Here is a 23,096-nt window from a genome sequence, read left to right on the forward strand (position 1 = left end):
TGAGGTGAGGTGGGTTCACTGAACACAAAAGGTAGATATGCAGTGAGGTGAGTTCATTCAACACAAAAGGTAGTTAGATGCAGTCAGGTGAGTAGTTATATGCAGTGAGGTGAGTTCACTCAACACAAAAGGTAGATATGCAGTGAGGTGAGTTCACTCAACACAAAGGTTGTGAGGTGAGGTGGGTTCACTGAACACAAAAGGTAGATATGCAGTGAGGTGAGTTCACTCAACACAAAAGGTAGATATGCAGTGAGGTGAGTTCACTCAACACAAAAGGTAGATATGCAGTGAGGTGAGTTCACTGAACACAAAAGGTAGTTATATGCAGAGAGGTGAGTTCACTCAACACAAAGGTAGTTATATGCAGTGAGGTGAGTTCAGTCAACCCAAAGGTAGTTTTATGCAGTTAGGTGGGTTCACTGAACACAAAAGGTAGATATGCAGTGAGGTGAGTTCACTCAACACAAAAGGTGAGTTCACTCAACCCAAAGGTAGTTATATGCAGTGAGGTGGGTTCACTGAACACAAAAGGTAGATATGCAGTAAGTTGAGTTCACTCAACACAAAAGGTAGTTAGATGCAGTGAGGTGTGTTCACTCAACACAAAGGTAGGTAGATGCAGTGAAGTGGGTTCACTGAACACAAAAGGTAGATATGCAGTGAGGTGAGTTCACTCAACACAAAAGTTAGATATGCAGTGAGGTGAGTTCACTCAACACAAAAGGTACTTAGATGCAGTCAGACGAGTAGTTATATGCAGTGAGGTGAGTTCACTCAACACAAAAGGTAGATATGCAGTGAGGTGAGTTCACTCAACACAAAGGTCGTTATATGCAGTGAGGTGAGTTCACTCAACCCAAAGGTAATGAGGTGAGGTGGGTTCACTGAACACAAAAGGTAGATATGCAGTGAGGTGAGTTCACTCAACACAAAAGGTAGTTAGATGCAGTCAGGTGAGTAGTTATATGCAGTGAGGTGGGTTCACTGAACACAAAAGGTAGATATGCAGTAAGTTGAGTTCACTCAACACAAAAGGTAGTTAAATGCAGTGAGGTGTGTTCACTCAACACAAAGGTAGGTAGATGCAGTGAAGTGGGTTCACTGAACACAAAAGGTAGATATGCAGTGAGGTGAGTTCACTCAACACAAAGGTAGTTATATGCAGTGAGGTGAGTTCACTCAACCCAAAGGTAGTGAGGTGAGGTGGGTTCACTGAACATAAAAGGTAGATATGCAGTGAGGTGCGTTCACTCAACACAAAAGTTAGATATGCAGTGAGATGAGTTCACTCAACACAAAAGGTACTTAGATGCAGTCAGGTGAGTAGTTATATGCAAAGAGGTGAGTTCACTCAACACAAAAGGTAGATATGAAGTGAGGTGAGTTCACTTAACACAAAGGTCGTTATATGCAGTGAGGTGAGTTCACTCAACACAAAAGGTAGATATGCAGTGAGGTGAGTTCACTGAACACAAAAGGTAGTTATATGCAGTGAGGTGAGTTCACTTAACACAAAGGTCGTTATATGCAGTGAGGTGAGTTCACTCAACACAAAAGGTAGATATGCAGTGGGGTGAGTTCACTGAACACAAAAGGTAGTTATATGCAGTGAGGTGAGTTCACTCAACCCAAAGGTAGTTATATGCAGTGAGGTGTGTTCACTGAACACAAAAGGTAGATATGCAGGGAGGTGCGTTCACTCATCACAAAGGTCGTTATATGCAGTGAGGTGAGTTCACTCAACACAAAAGGTAGATATGCAGTGAGGTGAGTTCACTGAACACAAAAGGTAGTTATATTCAGAGAGGTGAGTTCGCTCAATCCAAACGTAGTTATATGCAGTGAGGTGGGTTCACTGAACACAAAAGGTAGATATGCAGTGAGGTGAGTTCACTCAACACAAAAGGTGAGTTCACTAGACCCAAAGGTAGTTATATGCAGTGAGGTGGGTTCACTGAACACAAAAGGTAGATATGCAGTGAGGTGAGTTCACTCAACACAAAATGTAGTTAGATGCACTGAGGTGAGTTCACTCAACACAAAGGTAGGTAGATGCAGTGAGTTGGGTTCACTCAACCCAAAGGTAGTGAGGTGAGGTGGGTTCACTGAACACAAAAGGTAGATATGCAGTGAGGTTAGTTCACTCAACACAAAGGTAGTTATATGCAGTCAGGTTAGTTCACTCAACCCAAAGGTAGTGAGGTGAGGTGGGTTCACTGAACACAAAAGGTAGATATGCAGTGAGGTGAGTTCACTCAACACAAAAGGTAGTTAGATGTAGTCAGGTGAGTAGTTATATGCAGTGAGGTGAGTTCACTCGACACAAAAGGTAGATATGCAGTGAGGTGAGTTCACTCAACACAAAGGTAGTTATATGCAGTGAGCTGAGTTCACTCAACCCAAAGGTAGTGAGGTGAGGTGGGTTCACTGAACACAAAAGGTAGATATGCAGTGAGGTGAGTTCACTCAACACAAAAGGTAGATATGCAGTGAGGTGAGTTCACTCAACACAAAAGGTAGTTAGATGCAGTCAGGTGATTAGTTATATGCAGTGAGGTGAGTTCACTCAACACAAAAGGTAGATATGCAGTGAGGTGAGTTCACTCAACACAAAGGTCGTTATATGCAGTGAGGTGAGTTCACTCAACACAAAAGGTAGATATGCAGTGAGGTGAGTTCACTGAATACAAAAGGTAGTTATATGCAGAGAGGTGAGTTCACTAAACACAAAGGTAGTTATATGCAGTAAGGTGAGTTCACTCAACCCAAAGGTAGTTATATGCAGTGAGGTGGGTTCACTGAACACAAAAGGAAGATATGCAGTGAGGTGAGTTCACTCAACACAAAAGGTGAGTTCACTCAACCCAAAGGTAGTTATATGCAGTGAGGTGGGTTCACTGAACACAAAAGGTAGATATGCAGTGAGGTGCGTTCACTCAACACAAAGGTCGTTATATGCAGTGAGGTGAGTTCACTCAACACAAAAGGTAGATATGCAGTGAGGTGGGTTCACTGAACACAAAAGGTAGATATGCAGTGAGGTGAGTTCACTCAACACAAAAGGTGAGTTCACTCGACCCAAAGGTAGTTATATGCAGTGAGGTGGGTTCACTGAACACAAAAGGTAGATATGCAGTGAGGTTAGATCACTCAACACAAAAGGTAGTTAGATGCAGTAAGGTGAGTTCACTCAACACAAAGGTAGGTATGTGCAGTGAGGTGGGTTCACTGAACACAAAAGGTAGATATGCAGTGAGGTGAGTTCACTCAACACAAAGGTAGTTATATGCAGTGAGGTGAGTTCACTCAACCCAAAGGTAGTAAGGTGAGGTGGGTTCACTGAACACAAAAGGTAGATATGCAGTGAGGTAAGTTCACTCAACACAAAAGGTAGATATGCAGTGAGGTGAGTTCACTCAACACAAAAGTTAGTTAGATGCAGTCAGGTGAGTAGTTATATGCAATGAGGAGAGTTCACTGAACACAAAAGGTAGATATGCAGTGAGGTGAGTTCACTCAACACAAAGGTTGTTATCTGCAGTGAGGTGAGTTCACTCAACACAAAAGGTAGATATGCAGTGAGGTGAGTTCACTGAACACAAAAGGTAGTTATATGCAGAGAGGTGAGTTCACTCAACACAAAGGTCGTTATATGCAGTGAGGTGAGTTCATTTAACCCAAAGGTAGTTATATGCAGTGAGGTGGGTTCACTGAACACAAAAGGTAGATATGCAGTGAGGTGAGTTCACTCAACACAAAAGGTGAGTTCACTCAACCCAAAGGCAATTATATGCAGTGAGGTGGGTTCACTGAACACAAAAGGTAGATATGCAGTAAGTTGAGTTCACTCAACACAAAAGGTAGTTAGATGCAGTGAGGTGTGTTCACTCAACACAAAGGTAGGTAGATGCAGTGAAGTGGGTTCACTGAACACAAAAGGTAGATATGCAGTGAGGTGAGTTCACTCAACACAAAGGTAGTTATATGCAGTGCGGTGAGTTCACTCAACACAAAGGTAGTGAGGTGAGGTGGGTTCACTGAACACAAAAGGTAGATATGCAGTGAGGTGAGTTCACTCAACACAAAAGTTAGATATGCAGTGAGGTGAGTTCACTCAACCCAAAAGGTAGATATGCAGTGAGGTGAGTTCACTCAACACAAAAGGTAGATATGAAGTGAGGTGAGTTCACTTAACACAAAGGTCGTTATATGCAGTGAGGTGAGTTCACTCAACACAAAAGGTAGATATGCAGTGAGGTGAATTCACTGAACAGAAAAGGTAGATATGCAGTGAGGTGAGTTCACTCAACACAAAGGTAGTTATATGCAGTGAGCTGAGTTCACTCAACCCAAAGGTAGTGAGGTGAGGTGGGTTCACTGAACACAAAAGGTAGATATGCAGTGAGGTGAGTTCACTCAACACAAAAGGTAGATATGCAGTGAGGTGAGTTCACTCAACACAAAAGGTAGTTAGATGCAGTCAGGTGAGTAGTTATATGCAGTGAGGTGAGTTCACTCAACACAAAAGGTAGATATGCAGTGAGGTGAGTTCACTCAACACAAAAGGTAGATATGCAGTGAGGTGAGTTCACTCAACACAAAAGGTAGTTAGATGCAGTCAGGTGAGTAGTTATATGCAGTGAGGTGAGTTCACTCAACACAAAAGGTAGATATGCAGTGAGGTGAGTTCACTGAAAACAAAAAGTAGTTATATGCAGAGAGGTGAGTTCACTCAACACAAAGGTAGTTATATGCAGTGAGGTGAGTTCACTCAACCCAAAGGTAGTTATATGCAGTGAGGTGGGTTCACTGAACACAAAAGGAAGATATGCAGTGAGGTGAGTTCACTCAACACAAAAGGTGAGTTCACTCAACCCAAAGGTAGTTATATGCAGTGAGGTGGGTTCACTGAACACAAAAGGTAGATATGCAGTGAGGTGCGTTCACTCAACACAAAGGTCGTTATATGCAGTGAGGTGAGTTCACTCAACACAAAAGGTAGATATGCAGTGAGGTGAGTTCACTGAACACAAAAGGTAGTTATATGCAGAGAGGTGAGTTTACTCAACACAAAGGTAGTTATATGCAGTGAGGTGAGTTCACTCGACCCAAAGGTAGCTATATGCAGTGAGTTGGGTTCACTGAACACAAAAGGTAGATATGCAGTGAGGTTAGATCACTCAACACAAAAGGTAGTTAGATGCAGTGAGGTGAGTTCACTCAACACAAAGGTAGGTAGATGCAGTGAGGTGGGTTCACTGAACACAAAAGGTAGATATGCAGTGAGGTGAGTTCACTCAACACAAAGGTAGTTATATGCAGTGAGGTGAGTTCACTCAACCCAAAGGTAGTGAGGTGAGGTGGGGTCACTGAACACAAAAGGTAGATATGCAGTGAGGTGAGTTCACTCAACACAAAAGGTAGATATGCAGTGAGGTGAGTTCACTCAACACAAAAGGTAGTTAGATGCAGTCAGGTGAGTAGTTATATGCAGTGAGGTGAGTTCACTTAACACAAAAGGTAGATATGCAGAGAGGTGAGATCACTCAACACAAAGGTCGTTATATGCAGTGAGGTGAGTTCACTCAACACAAAAGGTAGATATGCAGTGAGGTGAGTTCACTGAACACAAAAGGTAGTTATATGCACAGAGGTGAGTTCACTCAACACAAAGGTAGTTATATGCAGTGAGGTGAGTTCACTCAACCCAAAGGTAGTTATATGCAGTTAGGTGGGTTCACTCAACACAAAAGGTAGATATGCAGTGAGGTGAGTGCACTCAACACAAAAGGTGAGTTCACTCAACCCAAAGGTAGTTATATGCAGTGAGGTGGGTTCACTGAACACAAAAGGTAGATATGCAGTAAGTTGAGTTCACTCAACACAAAAGGTAGTTAGATGCAGTGAGGTGTGTTCACTCAACACAAAGGTAGGTAGATGCAGTGAAGTGGGTTCACTGAACACAAAAGGTAGATATGCAGTGAGGTGAGTTCACTCAACACAAAGGTAGTTATATGCAGTGAGGTGAGTTCACTCAACCCAAAGGTAGTGAGGTGAGGTGGGTTCACTGAACACAAAAGGTAGATATGCAGTGAGGTGAGTTCACTGAACACAAAAGGTAGTTATATGCACAGAGGTGAGTTCACTCAACACAAAGGTAGTTATATGCAGTGAGGTGAGTTCACTCAACCCAAAGGTAGTTATATGCAGTGAGGTTTGTTCACTGAACACAAAAGGAAGATATGCAGTGAGGTGAGTTCACTCAACACAAAAGGTGAGTTCACTCAACCCAAAGGTGGTTATATGCAGTGAGGTGGGTTTCATTGAACACAAAAGGTAGATATGCAGTGAGGTGCGTTCACTCAACACAAAGGTCGTTATATGCAGTGAGGTGAGTTCACTCAACACAAAAGGTAGATATGCAGTGAGGTGATTTCACTGAACACAAAAGGTAGTTATATGCAGAGAGGTGAGTTCACTCAACACAAAGGTAGTTATATGCAGTGAGGTGAGTTCACTCAACCCAAAGGTAGTTATATGCAGTTAGGTGGGTTCACTGAACACAAAAGGTAGATATGCAGTGAGGTGAGTTCACTCAACACAAAAGGTGAGTTCACTCAACCCAAAGGTAGTTATATGCAGTGAGGTGGGTTCACTGAACACAAAAGGTAGATATGCAGTAAGTTGAGTTCACTCAACACAAAAGGTAGTTAGATGCAGTGAGGTGTGTTCACTCAACACAAAGGTAGGTAGATGCAGTGAAGTGGGTTCACTGAACACAAAAGGTAGATATGCAGTGAGGTGAGTTCACTCAACACAAAGGTAGTGAGGTGAGGTGGGTTCACTGAACACAAAAGGTAGATATGCAGTGAGGTGAGTTCACTCAACACAAAAGTTAGATATGCAGTGAGGTGAGTTCACTCAACACAAAAGGTACTTAGATGCAGTCAGATGAGTAGTTATATCCAGTGAGGTGAGTTCACTCAACACAAAAGGTAGATATGCAGTGAGGTGAGTTCACTCAACACAAAGGTCGTTATATGCAGTGAGGTGAGTTCACTCAACCCAAAGGTAATGAGGTGAGGTGGGTTCACTGAACAAAAAAAAGGTAGATATGCAGTGAGGTGAGTTCACTCAACACAAAAGGTAGATATGCAGTGAGGTGAGTTCACTCAACACAAAAGGTAGTTAGATGCAGTCAGGTGAGTAGTTATATGCAGTGAGGTGGGTTCACTGAACACAAAAGGTAGATATGCAGTAAGTTGAGTTCACTCAACACAAAAGGTAGTTAGATGCAGTGGGGTGTGTTCACCCAACACAAAGGTAGGTAGATGCAGTGAAGTGGGTTCACTGAACACAAAAGGTAGATATGCAGTGAGGTGAGTTCACTCAACACAAAAGTTAGATATGCAGTGAGATGAGTTCACTCCACACAAAAGGTACTTAGATGCAGTCAGGTGAGTAGTTATATGCAAAGAGGTGAGTTCACTCAACACAAAAGGTAGATATGCAGTGAGGTGAGTTCACTCAACACAAAAGGTAGATATGAAGTGAGGTGAGTTCACTTAACACAAAGGTCGTTATATGCAGTGAGGTGAGTTTACTCAACACAAAAGGTAGATATGCAGTGAGGTGAGTTCACTGAACACAAAAGGTAGATATGCAGTGAGGTGAGTTCACTCAACACAAAAGGTAGTTAGATGCAGTCAGGTGAGTAGTTATATGCAGTGAGGTGAGTTCACTCAACACAAAAGGTAGATATGCAGTGAGGTGAGTTCACTCAACACAAAGGTCGTTATATGCAGTGAGGTGGGTTCACTGAACACAAAGGGTAGATATGCAGTGAGGTGCGTTCACTCAACCCAAAGGTAATGAGGTGAGGTGGGTTCACTGAACAAAAAAAAGGTAGATATGCAGTGAGGTGAGTTCACTCAACACAAAAGGTAGATATGCAGTGAGGTGAGTTCACTCAACACAAAAGGTAGTTAGATGCAGTCAGGTGAGTAGTTATATGCAGTGAGGTGGGTTCACTGAACACAAAAGGTAGATATGCAGTAAGTTGAGTTCACTCAACACAAAAGGTAGTTAGATGCAGTGGGGTGTGTTCACCCAACACAAAGGTAGGTAGATGCAGTGAAGTGGGTTCACTGAACACAAAAGGTAGATATGCAGTGAGGTGAGTTCACTCAACACAAAAGTTAGATATGCAGTGAGATGAGTTCACTCCACACAAAAGGTACTTAGATGCAGTCAGGTGAGTAGTTATATGCAAAGAGGTGAGTTCACTCAACACAAAAGGTAGATATGCAGTGAGGTGAGTTCACTCAACACAAAAGGTAGATATGAAGTGAGGTGAGTTCACTTAACACAAAGGTCGTTATATGCAGTGAGGTGAGTTTACTCAACACAAAAGGTAGATATGCAGTGAGGTGAGTTCACTGAACACAAAAGGTAGATATGCAGTGAGGTGAGTTCACTCAACACAAAAGGTAGTTAGATGCAGTCAGGTGAGTAGTTATATGCAGTGAGGTGAGTTCACTCAACACAAAAGGTAGATATGCAGTGAGGTGAGTTCACTCAACACAAAGGTCGTTATATGCAGTGAGGTGGGTTCACTGAACACAAAGGGTAGATATGCAGTGTGGTGCGTTCACTCAACACAAAGGTCGTTATATGCAGTGAGGTGAGTTCACTCAACACAAAAGGTAGATATGCAGTGAGGTGAGTTCACTGAACACAAAAGGTAGTTATATGCAGAGAGGTGAGTTTACTCAACACAAAGGTAGTTATATGCAGTGAGGTGAGTTCACTCGACCCAAAGGTAGTTATATGCAGTGAGTTGGATTCAATGAACACAAAAGGTAGATATGCAGTGAGGTTAGATCACTCAACACAAAAGGTAGTTAGATGCAGTGAGGTGAGTTCACTCAACACAAAGGTAGGTAGATGCAGTGAGGTGGGTTCACTGAACACAAAAGGTAGATATGCAGTGAGGTGAGTTCACTCAACACAAAGGTAGTTATATGCAGTGAGGTGAGTTCACTCAACCCAAAGGTAGTGAGGTGAGGTGGGTTCACTGAACACAAAAGGTAGATATGCAGTGAGGTGAGTTCACTCAACACAAAAGGAAGATATGCAGTGAGGTGTGTTCACTCAACACAAAAGGTAGTTAGATGCAGTCAGGTGAGTAGTTATATGCAGTGAGGTGAGTTCATTCAACACAAAAGGTAGATATGCAGTGAGGTGAGTTCACTCAACACAAAGGTCGTTATATGAAGTGAGGTGAGTTCACTCAACACAAAAGGTAGATATGCAGTGAGGTGAGTTCACTGAACACAAAAGGTAGTTATATGCAGAGAGGTGAGTTCACTCAACACAAAGGTAGTTATATGCAGTGAGGTGAGTTCACTCAACCCAAAGGTAGTTATATGCAGTTAGGTGGGTTCACTGAACACAAAAGGTAGATATGCAGTGAGGTGAGTTCACTCAACACAAAAGGTGAGTTCACTCAACCCAAAGGTAGTTATATGCAGTGAGGTGGGTTCACTGAACACAAAAGGTAGATATGCAGTAAGTTGAGTTCACTCAACACAAAAGGTAGTTAGATGCAGTGAGGTGTGTTCACTCAACACAAAGGTAGGTAGATGCAGTGAAGTGGGTTCACTGAACACAAAAGGTAGATATGCAGTGAGGTGAGTTCACTCAACACAAAGGTAGTTATATGCAGTGAGGTGAGTTCACTCAACCCAAAGGTAGTGAGGTGAGGTGGGTTCACTGAACACAAAAGGTAGATATGCAGTGAGGTGAGTTCACTCAACACAAAGGTAGTTATATGCAGTGAGGTGAGTTCACTCAACCCAAAGGTAGTTATATGCAGTGAGGTTTGTTCACTGAACACAAAAGGAAGATATGCAGTGAGGTGAGTTCACTCAACACAAAAGGTGAGTTCACTCAACCCAAAGGTGGTTATATGCAGTGAGGTGGGTTTCATTGAACACAAAAGGTAGATATGCAGTGAGGTGCGTTCACTCAACACAAAGGTCGTTATATGCAGTGAGGGGAGTTCACTCAACACAAAAGGTAGATATGCAGTGAGGTGATTTCACTGAACACAAAAGGTAGTTATATGCAGTGAGGTGAGTTCACTCAACCCAAAGGTAGTTATATGCAGTTAGGTGGGTTCACTGAACACAAAAGGTAGATATGCAGTGAGGTGAGTTCACTCAACACAAAAGGTGAGTTCACTCAACCCAAAGGTAGTTATATGCAGTGAGGTGGGTTCACTGAACACAAAAGGTAGATATGCAGTAAGTTGAGTTTACTCAACACAAAAGGTAGTTAGATGCAGTGAGGTGTGTTCACTCAACACAAAGGTAGGTAGATGCAGTGAAGTGGGTTCACTGAACACAAAAGGTAGATATGCAGTGAGGTGAGTTCACTCAACACAAAGGTAGTGAGGTGAGGTGGGTTCACTGAACACAAAAGGTAGATATGCAGTGAGGTGAGTTCACTCAACACAAAAGTTAGATATGCAGTGAGGTGAGTTCACTCAACACAAAAGGTACTTAGATGCAGTCAGATGAGTAGTTATATGCAGTGAGGTGAGTTCACTCAACACAAAAGGTAGATATGCAGTGAGGTGAGTTCACTCAACCCAAAGGTAATGAGGTGAGGTGGGTTCACTGAACAAAAAAGGTAGATATGCAGTGAGGTGAGTTCACTCAACACAAAAGGTAGATATGCAGTGAGGTGAGTTCACTCAACACAAAAGGTAGTTAGATGCAGTCAGGTGAGTAGTTATATGCAGTGAGGTGGGTTCACTGAACACAAAAGTTAGATATGCAGTGAGATGAGTTCACTCAACACAAAAGGTACTTAGATGCAGTCAGGTGAGTAGTTATATGCAAAGAGGTGAGTTCACTCAACACAAAAGGTAGATATGCAGTGAGGTGAGTTCACTCAACACAAAAGGTAGATATGAAGTGAGGTGAGTTCACTTAACACAAAGGTCGTTATATGCAGTGAGGTGAGTTCACTCAACACAAAAGGTAGATATGCAGTGAGGTGAGTTCACTGAACACAAAAGGTAGATATGCAGTGAGGTGAGTTCACTCAACACAAAGGTAGTTATATGCAGTGAGCTGAGTGCACTCAACCCAAAGGAAGTGAGGTGAGGTGGGTTCACTGAACACAAAAGGTAGATATGCAGTGAGTTGAGTTCACTGAACACAAAAGGTAGATATGCAGTGAGGTGAGTTCACTCAACAGAAAAGGTAGTTAGATGCAGTCAGGTGAGTAGTTATATGCAGTGAGGTGAGTTCACTCAACACAAAAGGTAGATATGCAGTGAGGTGAGTTCACTCAACACAAAGGTCGTTATATGCAGTGAGGTGAGTTCACTCAACACAAAAGGTAGATATGCAGTGAGGTGAGTTCACTGAATACAAAAGGTAGTTATATGCAGAGAGGTGAGTTCACTCAACACAAAGGTAGTTATATGCAGTGAGGTGAGTTCACTCAACCAAAAGGTAGTTATATGCAGTGAGGTGGGTTCACTGAACACAAAAGGAAGATATGCAGTGAGGTGAGTTCACTCAACACAAAAGGTGAGTTCACTCAACCCAAAGGTAGTTATATGCAGTGAGGTGGGTTCACTGAACACAAAGGGTTGATATGCAGTGAGGTGCGTTCACTCAACACAAAGGTCGTTATATGCAGTGAGGTGAGTTCATTTAACACAAAAGGTAGATATGCAGTGAGGTGAGTTCACTGAACACAAAAGGTAGTTATATGCAGAGAGGTGAGTTTACTCAACACAAAGGTAGTTATATGCAGTGAGGTGAGTTCACTCGACCCAAAGGTAGTTATATGCAGTGAGTTGGGTTCACTGAACACAAAAGGTAGATATGCAGTGAGGTTAGATCACTCAAAACAAAAAGGTTGTTAGATGCAGTGAGGTGAGTTCACTCAACACAAAGTAGGTAGATGCAGTGAGGTGGGTTCACTGAACACAAAAGGTAGATATGCAGTGAGGTGAGTTCACTCAACACAAAGGTAGTTATATGCAGTGAGGTGAGTTCACTCAACCCAAAGGTAGTGAGGTGAGGTGGGTTCACTGAACACAAAAGGTAGATATGCAGTGAGGTGAGTTCACTCAACACAAAAGGTAGATATGCAGTGAGGTGAGTTCACTCAACACAAAAGGTAGTTAGATGCAGTCAGGTGAGTAGTTATATGCAGTGAGGTGAGTTCATTCAACACAAAAGGTAGATATGCAGTGAGGTGAGTTCACTCAACACAAAGGTCGTTATATGCAGTGAGGTGAGTTCACTCAACACAAAAGGTAGATATGCAGTGAGGTGAGTTCACTGAACACAAAAGGTAGTTATATGCACAGAGGTGAGTTCACTCAACACAAAGGTAGTTATATGCAGTGAGGTGAGTTCACTCAACCCAAAGGTAGTTATATGCAGTGAGGTTTGTTCACTGAACACAAAAGGAAGATATGCAGTGAGGTGAGTACACTCAACACAAAAGGTGAGTTCACTCAACCCAAAGGTGGTTATATGCAGTGAGGTGGGTTCACTGAACACAAAAGGTAGATATGCAGTGAGGTGCGTTCACTCAACACAAAGGTCGTTATATGCAGTGAGGTGAGTTCACTCAACCCAAAGGTAGTTATATGCAGTGAGGTTTGTTCACTGAACACAAAAGTTAGATATGCAGTGAGGTGAGTTCACTCAACACAAAAGGTGAGTTCACTCAACCCAAAGGTAGTTATATGCAGTGAGGTGGGTTCACTGAACACAAAAGGTAGATATGCAGTAAGTTGAGTTCACTCAACACAAAAGGTAGTTAGATGCAGTGAGGTGTGTTCACTCAACACAAAGGTAGGTAGATGCAGTGAAGTGGGTTCACTGAACACAAAAGGTAGATATGCAGTGAGGTGAGTTCACTCAACACAAAGGTAGTGAGGTGGGTTCACTGAACACAAAAGGTAGATATGCAGTGAGGTGAGTTCACTCAACACAAAAGTTAGATATGCAGTGAGGTGAGTTCACTCAACACAAAAGGTACTTAGATGCAGTCAGATGAGTAGTTATATGCAGTGAGGTGAGTTCACTCAACACAAAAGGTAGATATGCAGTGAGGTAAGTTCACTCAACCCAAAGGTAATGAGGTGAGGTGGGTTCACTGAACAAAAAAGGTAGATATGCAGTGAGGTGAGTTCACTCAACACAAAAGGTAGATATGCAGTGAGGTGAGTTCACTCAACACAAAAGGTAGTTAGATGCAGTCAGGTGAGTAGTTATATGCAGTGAGGTGGGTTCACTGAACACAAAAGGTAGATATGCAGTAAGTTGAGTTCACTCAACACAAAAGGTAGTTAGATGCAGTGGGGTGTGTTCACCCAACACAAAGGTAGGTAGATGCAGTGAAGTGGGTTCACTGAACACAAAAGGTAGATATGCAGTGAGGTGGGTTCACTTAACACAAAGGTAGTTATATGCAGTGAGGTGAGTTCACTCAACCCAAAGGTAGTGAGGTGAGGTGGGTTCACTGAACACAAAAGGTAGATATGCAGTGAGGTGAGTTCACTCAACACAAAAGTTAGATATGCAGTGAGATGAGTTCACTCAACACAAAAGGTACTTAGATGCAGTCAGGTGAGTAGTTATATGCAAAGAGGTGAGTTCACTCAACACAAAAGGTAGATATGCAGTGAGGTGAGTTCACTCAACACAAAAGGTAGATATGAAGTGAGGTGAGTTCACTTAACACAAAGGTCGTTATATGCAGTGAGGTGAGTTCACTCAACACAAAAGGTAAATATGCAGTGAGGTGAGTTCACTGAACACAAAAGGTAGATATGCAGTGAGGTGAGTTCACTCAACACAAAGGTAGTTATATGCAGTGAGGTGAGTTCACTCAACCCAAAGGTAGTTATATGCAGTGCGGTTTGTTCACTGAACACAAAAGGAAGATATGCAGTGAGGTGAGTACACTCAACACAAAAGGTGAGTTCACTCAACCCAAAGGTGGTTATATGCAGTGAGGTGGGTTCACTGAACACAAAAGGTAGATATGCAGTGAGGTGCGTTCACTCAACACAAAGGTTGTTATATGCAGTGAGGTGAGTTCACTCAACACAAAAGGGAGATATGCAGTGAGGTGAGTTCACTGAACTCAAAAGGTAGTTATATGCAGAGAGGTGAGTTCACTCAACACAAAGGTAGTTATATGCAGTGAGGTGAGTTCACTCAACCCAAAGGTAGTTATATGCAGTTAGGTGGGTTCACTGAACACAAAAGGTAGATATGCAGTGAGGTGAGTTCACCCAACACAAAAGGTGAGTTCACTCAACCCAAAGGTAGTTATATGCAGTGAGGTGGGTTCACTGAACACAAAAGGTAGATATGCAGTAAGTTGAGTTCACTCAACCCAAAAGGTAGTTAGATGCAGAGAGGTGAGTTCACTCAACACAAAGGTAGTTATATGCAGTGAGGTGAGTTCACTCAACCCAAAGGTAGTGAGGTGAGGTGGGTTCACTGAACACAAAAGGTAGATATGCAGTGAGGTGAGTTCACTCAACACAAAAGGTAGATATGCAGTGAGGTGAGTTCACTCAACACAAAGGTCGTTATATGCAGTGAGGTGAGTTCACTTAACACAAAAGGTAGATATGCAGTGAGGTGAGTTCACTGAATACAAAAGGTAGTTATATGCAGAGAGGTGAGTTCACTCAACACAAAGGTAGTTAGATGCAGTCAGGTGAGTAGTTATATGCAGTGAGGTGAGTTCACTCAACACAAAAGGTAGATATGCAGTGAGGTGAGTTCACTCAACACAAAGGTAGTTATATGCAGTGAGCTGAGTTCACTCAACACAAAGGTAATGAGGTGAGGTGGGTTCACTGAACACAAAAGGTAGATATGCAGTGAGGTGAGTTCACTGAACACAAAAGGTAGATATGCAGTGAGGTGAGTTCACTCAACACAAAAGGTAGTTAGATGAAGTCAGGTGAGTAGTTATATGCAGTGAGGTGGGTTCACTGAACACAAAAGGTAGATATGCAGGGAGGTGCGTTCACTCATCACAAAGATCGTTATATGCAGTGAGGTGAGTTCACTCAACAAAAAAGGTAGATATGCAGTGAGGTGAGTTCACTGAACACAAAAGGTAGTTATATGCAGAGAGGTGAGTTCACTCAACCCAAAGGTAGTTATATGCAGTGAGGTGGGTTCACTGAACACAAAAGGTAGATATGCAGTGAGGTGAGTTCACTCAACACAAAAGGTGAGTTCACTCAACCCAGAGGTAGTTATATGCCGTGAGGTGGGTTCACTGAACACAAAAGGTAGATATGCAGTGAGGTGAGTTCACTCAACTCAAAATGTAGTTAGATGCAGTGAGGTGAGTTCACTCAACACAAAGGTAGGTAGATGCAGTGAGGTGGGTTCACTGAACACAAAAGGTAGATATGCAGTGAGGTTAGTTCACTCAACACAAAGGTAGTTATATGCAGTCAGGTGAGTTCACTCAACCCAAAGGTAGTGAGGTGAGGTGGGTTCACTGAACACAAAAGGTAGATATGCAGTGAGGTGAGTTCATTCAACACAAAAGGTAGTTAGATGCAGTCAGGTGAGTAGTTATATGCAGTGAGGTGAGTTCACTCAACACAAAAGGTAGATATGCAGAGAGGTGAGTTCACTCAACACAAAGGTAGTGAGGTGAGGTGGGTTTACTGAACACAAAAGGTAGATATGCAGTGAGGTGAGTTCACTCAACACAAAAGGTAGATATGCAGTGAGGTGAGTTCACTCAACACAAAAGGTAGATATGCAGTGAGGTGAGTTCACTGAACACAAAAGGTAGTTATATGCAGAGAGGTGAGTTCACTCAACACAAAGGTAGTTATATGCAGTGAGGTGAGTTCACTCAACCCAAAGGTAGTTATATGCAGTGAGGTGGGTTCACTGAACACAAAAGGTAGATATGCAGTAAGTTGAGTTCACTCAACACAAAAGGTAGTTAGATGCAGTGAGGTGTGTTCACTCAACACAAAGGTAGGTAGATGCAGTGAAGTGGGTTCACTGAACACAAAAGGTAGATATGCAGTGAGGTGAGTTCACTCAACACAAAAGTTAGATATGCAGTGAGGTGAGTTCACTCAACACAAAAGGTACTTAGATGCAGTCAGACGAGTAGTTATATGCAGTGAGGTGAGTTCACTCAACACAAAAGGTAGATATGCAGTGAGGTGAGTTCACTCAACACAAAGGTCGTTATATGCAGTGAGGTGAGTTCACTCAACCCAAAGGTAATGAGGTGAGGTGGGTTCACTGAACACAAAAGGTAGATATGCAGTGAGGTGAGTTCACTCAACACAAAAGGTAGATATGCAGTGAGGTGAGTTCACTCAACACAAAAGGTAGTTAGATGCAGTCAGGTGAGTAGTTATATGCAGTGAGGTGGGTTCACTGAACACAAAAGGTAGATATGCAGTAAGTTGAGTTCACTCAACACAAAAGGTAGTTAGATGCAGTGAGGTGTGTTCACTCAACACAAAGGTAGGTAGATGCAGTGAAGTGGGTTCACTGAACACAAAAGGTAGATATGCAGTGAGGTGCGTTCACTCAACACAAAGGTCGTTATATGCAGTGAGGTGAGTTCACTCAACACAAAAGGTAGATATGCAGTGAGGTGAGTTCACTCAACACAAAGGTAGTTATATGCAGTGAGCTGAGTTCACTCAACACAAAGGTAATGAGGTGAGGTGGGTTCACTGAACACAAAAGGTAGATATGCAGTGAGGTGAGTTCACTCAACACAAAAGTTAGACATGCAGTGAGATGAGTTCACTCAACACAAAAGGTACTTAGATGCAGTCAGGTGAGTAGTTATATGCAAAGAGGTGAGTTCACTCAACACAAAAGGTAGATATGCAGTGAGGTGAGTTCACTCAACACAAAAGGTAGATATGAAGTGAGGTGAGTTCACTTAACACAAAGGTCGTTATATGCAGTGAGGTGAGTTCACTCAACACAAATGGTAGATATGCAGTGAGGTGAGTTCACTGAACACAAAAGGTAGTTATATTCAGAGAGGTGAGTTTACTCAAGACAAAGGTAGTTATATGCAGTGAGGTGAGTTCACTCAACCCAAAGGTAGTTATATGCAGTGAGGTGGGTTCACTGAACACAAAAGGTAGATATGCAGTGAGGTGAGTTCACTCAACACAAAATGTAGTTAGATGCAGTGAGATGAGTTCACTCAACACAAAGGTAGGTAGATGCAGTGAGGTGGGTTCACTGAACACAAAAGGTAGATATGCAGTGAGGTTAGTTCACTCAACACAAAGGTAGTTATATGCAGTCAGGTGAGTTCACTCAACCCAAAGGTAGTGAGGTGAGGTGGATTCACTGAACACAAAAGGTAGATATGCAGTGAGGTGAGTTCACTCAACACAAAGGTAGTTATATGCAGTGAGGTGAGTTTACTTAACACAAAAGGTAGATATGCAGTGAGGTGAGTTCACTGAAGGTAGCCACTAGTCTGTTTTTAAGTAGCGCTGCTCATTTCCTTGCTATGTACTAATGTAATTCGTTTTTGGTCAGCTGCTCCCACTTAACAGCCATGCTTTTGGTGTATATGCAGAGCTTCTGTTTGGGTTCAAGGTGCGTTTGTAGTTCCTGGGGGGGCTCAGCGCATCTCTGATGGAGGCCATTCGGAGGCGGCCTGGTGTTGCGCTGATCCACCTTTTGCGCAATTTTCAATTTTCGATTTTATTTGATTAGCCGCACCCAGGCTATGCATATACATAGGTTAGGATTTAGTTAGTGTTAGGCCCCTCCCATGGAGGATTGACTTCTTCAGTGAGGTGAGTTCACTCAACACAAAAGGTGAGTTCACTCGACCCAAAGGTAGTTATATGCAGTGAGGTGGGTTCACTGAACACAAAAGGTAGATATGCAGTGAGGTTAGATCACTCAACACAAAAGGTAGTTAGATGCAGTGAGGTGAGTTCACTCAACCCAAAGGTAGTGAGGTGAGGTGGGTTCACTGAACACAAAAGGTAGATATGCAGTGAGATGAGTTCACTCAACACAAAAGGTAGATATGCAGTGAGGTGAGTTCACTCAACACAAAAGGTAGTTAGATGCAGTCAGGTGAGTAGTTATATGCAGTGAGGTGAGTTCACTCAACACAAAAGGTAGATATGCAGTGAGGTGAGTTCACTCAACACAAAGGTCGTTATATGCAGTGAGGTGAGTTCACTCAACCCAAAGGTAGTTATATGCAGTGAGGTGGGTTCACTGAACACAAAAGGTAGATATGCAGTGAGGTGAGTTCACTCAACACAAAAGGTGAGTTCACTCAACCCAAAGGTAGTTATATGCAGTGAGGTGAGTTCACTGAACACAAAAGGTAGATATGCAGTAAGTTGAGTTCACTCAACACAAAAGGTAGTTAGATGCAGTGAGGTGTGTTCACTCAACACAAAGGTAGGTAGATGCAGTTAAGTAGGTTCACTGAACACAAAAGGTAGATATGCAGTGAGGTGAGTTCACTCAACACAAAGGTAGTTATATGCAGTGAGGTGAGTTCACTCAACCCAAAGGTAGTGAGGTGAGGTGGGTTCACTGAACACAAAAGGTAGATATGCAGTGAGGTGAGTTCACTCAACACAAAAGTTAGATATGCAGTGAGGTGAGTTCACTCAACACAAAAGGTACTTAGATGCAGTCAGGTGACTAGTTATATGCAGTGAGGTGAGTTCACTCAACACAAAAGGTACATATGCAGTGAGGTGAATTCACTCAACACAAAGGTCGTTATATGCAGTGACGTGAGTTCACTCAACACAAAAGGTAGATATGCAGTGAGGTGAGTTCACTTAACACAAAGGCCGTTATATGCAGTGAGGTGAGTTCACTGAACACAAAAGGTAGTTATATGCAGAGAGGTGAGTTCACTCAACACAAAGGTAGTTATATGCAGTGAGGTGAGTTCACTCAACCCAAAGGTAGTTATATGCAGTGAGGTGGGTTCACTGAACACAAAAGGTAGATATGCAGTGAGGTGAGTTCACTCAACACAAAAGGTGAGTTCACTCAACTCAAAGGTAGTTATATGCAGTGAGGTGGGTTCACTGAACACAAAAGGTAGATATGTAGTGAGGTGAGTTCACTCAACACAAAAGGTAGTTAGATGCAGTGAGGTGTGTTCACTCAACACAAAGGTAGGTAGATGCAGTGAGGTGGGTTCACTGAACACAAAAGGTAGATATGCAGTGAGGTGAGTTCACTCAAAACAAAGGTAGTGAGGTGAGGTGGGTTCACTAAACACAAAAGGTAGATATGCAGTGAGGTGAGTTCACTCAACACAAAAGTTAGATATGCAGTGAGGTGAGTTCACTCAACACAAAAAGTAGTTAGATGCAGTCAGGTGAGTAGTTATAAGCAGTGAGGTGCGTTCACTCAACACAAAGGTCGTTATATGCAGTGAGGTGAGATCACTCAACACAAAAGGTAGATATGCAGTGAGGTGAGTTCACTGAACACAAAAGGTAGTTATATGCAGAGAGGTGAGTTCACTCAACACAAAGGTAGTTATATGCAGTGAGGTGAGTTCACTCAACCCAAAGGTAGTTATATGCAGTTAGGTGGGTTCACTGAACACAAAAGGTAGATATGCAGTGAGGTGAGTTCACTCAACACAAAAGGTGAGTTCACTCAACCCAAAGGTAGTTATATGCAGTGAGGTGGGTTCACTGAACACAAAAGGTAGATATGCAGTAAGTTGAGTTCACTCAACACAAAAGGTAGTTAGATGCAGTGAGGTGTGTTTACTCAACACAAAGGTAGGTAGATGCAGTGAAGTGGGTTCACTGAACACAAAAGGTAGATATGCAGTGAGGTGAGTTCACTCAACACAAAGGTAGTGAGGTGAGGTGGGTTCACTGAACACAAAAGGTAGATATGCAGTGAGGTGAGTTCACTCAACACAAAAGTTAGATATGCAGTGAGGTGAGTTCACTCAACACAAAAGGTACTTAGATGCAGTCAGATGAGTAGTTATATGCAGTGAGGTGAGTTCACTCAACACAAAAGGTAGATATGCAGTGAGGTGAGTTCACTCAACACAAAGGTCGTTATATGCAGTGAGGTGAGTTCACTCAACCCAAAGGTAATGAGGTGAGGTGGGTTCACTGAACAAAAAAGGTAGATATGCAGTGAGGTGAGTTCACTCAACACAAAAGGTAGATATGCAGTGAGGTGAGTTCACTCAACACAAAAGGTAGTTAGATGCAGTCAGGTGAGTAGTTATATGCAGTGAGGTGGGTTCACTGAACACAAAAGGTAGATATGCAGTAAGTTGAGTTCACTCAACACAAAAGGTAGTTAGATGCAGTGAGGTGTGTTCACCCAACACAAAGGTAGGTAGATGCAGTGAAGTGGGTTCACTGAACACAAAAGGTAGATATGCAGTGAGGTGAGTTCACTCAACACAAAGGTAGTTATATGCAGTGAGGTGAGTTCACTCAACCCAAAGGTAGTGAGGTGAGGTGGGTTCACTGAACACAAAAGGTAGATATGCAGTGAGGTGAGTTCACTCAACACAAAAGGTGTAAACCAACATCCTCCTCTAGTGGTAGACAGGTCATGTGTATGCTCGGTGTGTATTCGACCCCACAAGTGGGGCTTGCACTCTCTTGCAGGTAGCCACTAGTCTTTTTTTAAGTAGCGCTGCTCATTTCCTTGCTATGTACTAATGTAATTCGTTTTTGGTCAGCTGCTCCCACTTAACAGCCATGCTTTTGGTGTATATGCAGAGCTTCTGTTTGGGTTCAAGGTGCGTTTGTAGTTCCTGGGGGGGCTCAGCGCATCTCTGATGGAGGCCATTCGGAGGAGGCCTGGTGTTGCGCTGATCCACCTTTTGCGCAATTTTCAATTTTCGATTTTATTTGATTAGCCGCACCCAGGCTATGCATATACATAGGTTAGGATTTAGTTAGTGTTAGGCCCCTCCCATGGAGGATTGACTTCTTCGCAGTGGGAGGGACGAGTACTTAATAGGTTGCATGCAAGCTGTTAATGGAAACCAACATCCTCCTCTAGTGGTAGACAGGTCATGTGTATGCTCGGTGTGTATTCGACCCCACAAGTGGGGCTTGCACTCTCTTGCAGGTAGCCACTAGTCTGGTTTTAAGTAGCGCTGCTCATTTCCTTGCTATGTACTAATGTAATTTGTTTTTGGTCAGCTGCTCCCACTTAACAGCCATGCTTTTGGTGTATATGCAGAGCTTCTGTTTGGGTTCAAGGTGCGTTTGTAGTTCCTGGGGGGGCTCAGCGCATCTCTGATGGAGGCCATTCGGAGGCGGCCTGGTGTTGCGCTGATCCACCTTTTGCGCAATTTTCAATTTTCGATTTTATTTGATTAGCCGCACCCAGGCTATGCATATACATAGGTTAGGATTTAGTTAGTGTTAGGCCCCTCCCATGGAGGATTGACTTCTTCAGTGAGGTGAGTTCACTCAACACAAAAGGTGAGTTCACTCGACCCAAAGGTAGTTATATGCAGTGAGGTGGGTTCACTGAACACAAAAGGTAGATATGCAGTGAGGTTAGATCACTCAACACAAAAGATAGTTAGATGCAGTGAGGTGAGTTCACTCAACCCAAAGGTAGTGAGGTGAGGTGGGTTCACTGAACACAAAAGGTAGATATGCAGTGAGGTGAGTTCACTCAACACAAAAGGTAGATATGCAGTGAGGTGAGTTCACTCAACACAAAAGGTAGTTAGATGCAGTCAGGTGAGTAGTTATATGCAGTGAGGTGAGTTCACTCAACACAAAAGGTAGATATGCAGTGAGGTGAGTTCACTCAACACAAAGGTCGTTATATGCAGTGAGGTGAGTTCACTCAACCCAAAGGTAGTTATATGCAGTGAGGTGGGTTCACTGAACACAAAAGGTAGATATGCAGTAAGTTGAGTTCACTCAACACAAAAGGTAGTTAGATGCAGTGAGGTGTGTTCACTCAACACAAAGGTAGGTAGATGCAGTGAAGTGGGTTCACTGAACACAAAAGGTAGATATGCAGTGAGGTGAGTTCACTCAACACAAAGGTAGTTATATGCAGTGAGGTGAGTTCACTCAACCCAAAGGTAGTGAGGTGAGGTGGGTTCACTGAACACAAAAGGTAGATATGCAGTGAGGTGAGTTCACTCAACACAAAAGTTAGATATGCAGTGAGGTGAGTTCACTCAACACAAAAGGTACATATGCAGTGAGGTGAATTCACTCAACACAAAGGTCGTTATATGCAGTGAGGTGAGTTCACTCAACACAAAAGGTAGATATGCAGTGAGGTGAGTTCACTTAACACAAAGGTCGTTATATGCAGTGAGGTGAGTTCACTGAACACAAAAGGTAGTTATATGCAGAGAGGTGAGTTCACTCAACACAAAGGTAGTTATATGCAGTGAGGTGAGTTCACTCAACTCAAAGGTAGTTATATGCAGTGAGGTGGGTTCACTGAACACAAAAGGTAGATATGCAGTGAGGTGAGTTCACTCAACACAAAAGGTGAGTTCACTCAACTCAAAGGTAGTTATATGCAGTGAGGTGGGTTCACTGAACACAAAAGGTAGATATGCAGTGAGGTGAGTTCACTCAACACAAAAGGTAGTTAGATGCAGTGAGGTGTGTTCACTCAACACAAAGGTAGGTAGATGCAGTGAGGTGGGTTCACTGAACACAAAAGGTAGATATGCAGTGAGGTGAGTTCACTCAACACAAAAGTTAGATATGCAGTGAGGTGAGTTCACTCAACACAAAAAGTAGTTAGATGCAGTCAGGTGAGTAGTTATATGCAGTGAGGTGCGTTCACTCAACACAAAGGTCGTTATATGCAGTGAGGTGAGTTCACTCAACACAAAAGGTAGATATGCAGTGAGGTGAGTTCACTGAACACAAAAGGTAGTTATATGCAGAGAGGTGAGTTCACTCAACACAAAGGTAGTTATATGCAGTGAGGTGAGTTCACTCAACCCAAAGGTAGTTATATGCAGTTAGGTGGGTTCACTGA

The sequence above is a fragment of the Hyperolius riggenbachi genome, chromosome 1 (genome assembly GCF_040937935.1).
Source record: "Hyperolius riggenbachi isolate aHypRig1 chromosome 1, aHypRig1.pri, whole genome shotgun sequence".
NCBI lineage: Eukaryota > Metazoa > Chordata > Amphibia > Anura > Hyperoliidae > Hyperolius > Hyperolius riggenbachi.